Source organism: Oratosquilla oratoria, chromosome 10 (assembly GCF_046742065.1).
Source record: "Oratosquilla oratoria isolate Oo_2021 chromosome 10, ASM4674206v1, whole genome shotgun sequence".
In the NCBI taxonomy this organism is placed as follows: domain Eukaryota; kingdom Metazoa; phylum Arthropoda; class Malacostraca; order Stomatopoda; family Squillidae; genus Oratosquilla; species Oratosquilla oratoria.
The window spans coordinates 30,715,791-30,720,790 of record NC_134786.1 but is presented as its reverse complement, the minus strand read 5'-3'; positions in this window follow the sequence as shown (position 1 = coordinate 30,720,790).

Below are 5,000 nucleotides of genomic sequence, written 5' to 3'. Positions count from 1 at the left end.
CTGGCAATCCTGCAACAAGATTACTTATCATTCTTTGGTAAGTGGCAGGGGCATTTTTAAGCCCAAATGGCATTGCTCTGAATTGGAACAATCCCTCTTCCGTAATGAAAGCGGTAACTTCTCTTGAGCGAGGGTGTACAGGGATTTGATAGTATCCCCTTAACATATCCAACTTGGATACATACTTGGCAGTTCCTAGACTGTCTATGATATCATCTATCCTAGGGATAGGAAAAGCATCGGCCTTAGTATGGGCATTGATTTTCCTGTAGTCAATGCACAGGCGATAAGAATTGTCAGATTTAGGGACAAGAATGCAAGGAGATGCCCAAGGACTACTGGAGGGTTCAATTATTCCCTGTTGAAGCAGAGTGTTTATTTCTGCTTTTATGAACTCCTTCTTTTTTGGATTGACTCTATAAGGGGCTTGTTTGATAGCCCTTGGCGAGTCTAGAATTATTTCATGTTCTATCAAAGAAGTGAATCTTGGGGAATCTAGAAATAATTTTGGAAAACTTCTTAAGAGGAAAAGAATGTCTTTACCTTGTTTCTCAGATAAGTGTCCTACTTTTATCTGAAGATTTTGTAGTATCTGAGAGTTTTCCAAGGGAATCTCAGGAGGATTAGGCAGGTTATCAGGAGGCTCTTCCGATTCTATTGTGGTAGAGCTGCAAGCTGAAATTGGATCTCGGGAATGATAAGGTTTTAAGGTATTTATGTGACAGAGACGGGAACTCTTTCTTCTGTCTGGAGTTTTGATTATGTAGTTGAGATCACTGGCTCTGGACAAGACTTCATAGGGTCCTTTGTATTTAGCCTGCAATGGATCTCCTGGTATGGGAAGATAAAGTAACACTTGATCTCCTGGAGAGAAAGTTCTAAGTTTAGAATCTTTATCATACCGACCTTTCATTTCTCGTTGAGCATTCGCCAAGTTCTCTCTTGCCAACTTCCAAGCTTCTAACAACTTCTCGGTGACCTGGGACACGTATTTCAAAGAAGGAACAGGTGGTTCTTCTTTCATCCATTGTTCATGAAGTATCTTTAGGGGACCACGGACTTCATGACCGAAGACTAATTCTGACGGGCTGAATCCAAGGCTTTCTTGAATTGTTGTTCGGGTGGCGAACAACAAAAAGGGGAGTCCGTCTTCCCAATTTCGAGTGTTCTCAGCACAGAAGATTCTTAACATTGTCTTGAGCGTTTGGTGAAAGCGCTCTAGAGCACCTTGTGATTGAGGATGATAGGCGGAGGAAGTTACATGATTTATACCTAGTGTTACAAGAGTTTCTCTAAACTTGTTGGAAAGAAAATTACTTCCTTGATCACTTTGAATGTTCTTGGGAAAACCTACCATAGTGAAATATTTCAACATTTCTCTGATTATGTTTTGAGCTTTAATATTTTTCAAAGGAATTGCTTCTGGAAAACGAGTGCTCATACACATGATTGTGAGAATGTACTGATTTCCTTTACTTGAAGGAGGTAAAGGTCCTACACAATCAATAAGAACTTTTTTAAATGGCTCTTCCATTACAGGAATGGGATGGAGTGGAGCTTCTACAATTTTCTGGTTGGGCTTACCTACAAGTTGACATGTATGACATGTTTTACAATATTGGGCAACATCTTTGACAACCGTGGGCCAATGGAAATGTTGGGTTATGTTGAACAAGGTCTTCCTTACCCCTAAGTGACCTGCTAAGGGAGTATCATGAGCCAATCTTAGAACATTATTCCTGAAACCAAGAGGGAGGACTATTTGATTCCTTACTTGCCATGGCTGGTCAGCGGTTGCGGTGGATGCTCTCCATTTTCGCATTAGGACTCCGTTTTCTATATAGAAACCTCGTGACATATTTTCAACTTCTTCTGGAGATGAAAGAATCTCGTACAAATTTTTAAGAGAATGATCTGACTTCTGTTCTTTGATTAATTCTGCTCTAGATAGAGAAACTGGTGAAGAAGAAGATGGGTCAGTTTGGGAGAATAGGGATTCTAAATTATAGGTCTCCTCTTCAGATTTCTTGTACTGAGATCTGGTTACAGCACAAGCGGGAAACAACTGTAAGTTATCTGAAGGTTCTACTGAGGTCTTAGGGTTATTTGTTATTAAGGGAGAAATGACTTTGCTTCCAGCGATGTCATTGGCCAACAATAAGGATATTCCTACTATGGGAAGAGAGTCTACTACTGCTACTTTAACCATTCCGGTTGTTAAATCAGACCGCAAGAAAACATTATGTAATGGACATTTTATAATTCCTCCAACTCCTTCTATCAATATATCATAACCTGTATATGACTCACCCAGATTCTGCAAGACAGAATTTAAAATCAGACTTTGCTTTGCTCCTGTGTCTCGGAGTATGGAAATAGGATATTGTTGTGAACTACTACTATGAGATATAGTTCCTGAAGATACAAATGGTTTGAAACAAGGATCATGATTTGATGAGGGGGGGTTCTACATTACTTGACAATACCGGCTTCTTTGGTAGTGTATCCTGAATAGAGGATTTTGAATCATCTGATTTTATATTACTTACAAGAGTTGGTGTCTTATTGGAGAATGAGGGTGTCAGTCTCTTTCTGCAATTAGAAATGTGATGGCCAACCTGTTTACAATATGAACAAGTTACAGGGGGATTAGTCTTAAACCTTTCCATTCTTTGCCAAGGTTGGTTTGGAGGATATTGATTGAAATCAGACCTGTAACTGAAATGTGATGGGCTAGACTGATTTTCAAAGCGTTTCTTTGGGGCCCAAGGATCAGAGTATTTTGTTGAATCTGGAATATATGACTTTGACTTTTGGGATTCCATTTGTCTTGACTTAGGTTTATGACTTAGTGTGAACTCATCAGCCAATACAGCAGCTTTAGTTAAAGTTTCGGGAACATGATCATCTATAAAAATCCTAAGATCTGTCTCTAAGGTATTCTTAAACTGCTCCAATAAAATCAACTGTTTAAGTCTATCTAAGGTGTCCGTTTCACTAGCCAAACACCACCTATTGAATAACCTCTCTTGTTGAGCCGCATATTCTACGTATGTTAACTGAGGTGTCTTCCTATAATTACGGAATTTCTGTCTATAGGCCTCTGGTATTAGTTCATAAGCTTTTAAAATACAAGCTTTCATATTATCATACTCGCTTTCTGCTTCTGAAAGAGAAGTATAAATTTGCTGAGCCTTACCCTTAAATTGTGTTTGAATGATTAATGGCCAATTTTCTTTAGGGATTTGTAACTGTTGCGCCAATTTTTCCCACTGAAGAAAGAAAATTTCTGGCTCTCCCTCTGAAAATATGGGTAAAAGTTTTACATACTTGGAAATATCTATACGACCTTCCTGAACTACGGGTTGTCTATCAACAATCCTAGCTTCTACTTCTGCCTTCTTTAATTCTAACTCTGCCAATTTGACTTTAGTTTCGTCTTCTCTAGCTTTAAATTCTGCCTCAATTTGCATTTGTTTCAGTTTAGTTTCCTCCTCTTTAGCTACTTGTTTCACCTTAGCTTCCTCTTCTCTAGCTCTAAATTCCGCCTCAATTTGCATTTGTTTCAGTTTAGTTTCCTCCTCTTTAGCTACTTGTTTCGCTTTAGCTTCCTCTTCTCTAGCTCTAAATTCCGCCTCAATTTGCATTTGTTTCAGTTTAGTTTCCTCCTCTTTAGCTTTAAATTCTGCCTCAATTTGCATTTGTTTCAGTTTAGTTTCCTCCTCTTTAGCTTTAAATTCTGCCTCAATTTGCATTTGTTTCAGTTTAGTTTCCTCCTCTTTAGCTTTAAATTCTGCCTCAATTTGCATTTGTTTCAATTTAGCTTCCTCCTCAAAATCTACTCTCCTGACCTTTAATTCAATCTCCTTAATCTTAAGTTCGGTTAGTCGTGCCTCCATTTCTAACCTATTTGAAGGAATTTGTATAGCTGTAATCTCTTCTGGAGATAATATCTCATCTTCGATCAGATTTTCAACAAGTTCCTGAAGTATTTTTTTCTTTCGTAAACTTGTATCAATGTCTACTCCAAAGTGCTTGCCTATTTCTATCAAAGTGTCTTTAGTTTGTTTCTTTAAGAAACTTACCTTGGGATTTTGAACGAATTCTTGAACTATATCATCCATCTCTATAAGAATGTGTTAAATACCTGATCCAATATCCTTGGCAAGGGTCGCCACTTTGTTACGGGCGCTGGTATGTGAAGAGACGTTACGTATAACGTCTAAGTGCTTAAGAACCAGCGCACTTCTAGAAGCCACTGTAGGACTGAACTATCTGGTCAGGGCCTAGATAATTCGTAAGACTAGAAGTAAAGGTAACAAAGAAGATTCCAGGAAAGGAATATTAAACTAGCGATAAAACTAGTAAACGAAATTATTAATGGAAAATATTTACAGGCAATCAACACAAAAGAGAATGGGCAGTAGGGTCAATGGGACCGTTACATGATTATGAGAATATGGAAATTATCGTTCAAATAAGAAACAAGATAAGTATACAATATGGTACTATCTAAGTACAAAGATCAGGAACATGCATCAGAATAAGTAATAAGTACAAATATAAGTAAAGTAATGCAATGTATATCAGACACGTAATGTAGGCAAAAAGGGTGATCACTTCACACCAATCGTCTCATGAATCTAAACCTTCTAGTTTTTATCAAGAGATCAATATGTGGGAATATGACGACGAGTCAGCGGTTACCACCGCTTATATACCATTGGACCGGAAGCCGGATACTTCCGGTTAAGGGTGCGGGTGAGGAGGAGGGTAAGTTAACACGTCAACATGGGTAGTTTTAGGACCCTCGACTTGCTTGAACAATCTATTTATTTAGTAACTGTCAAATCTGTGCGCTCCGAACTATTCAGGATTTCGCTTGTCTGTTTGTTCTACAAGAGTGCGCACCTCTCTGCACGTAGGCGAGATTACATATAATGGACGGGCGTTACTGCTTAACATTGTTACAATACATACATAGACAAGAAATATGAACA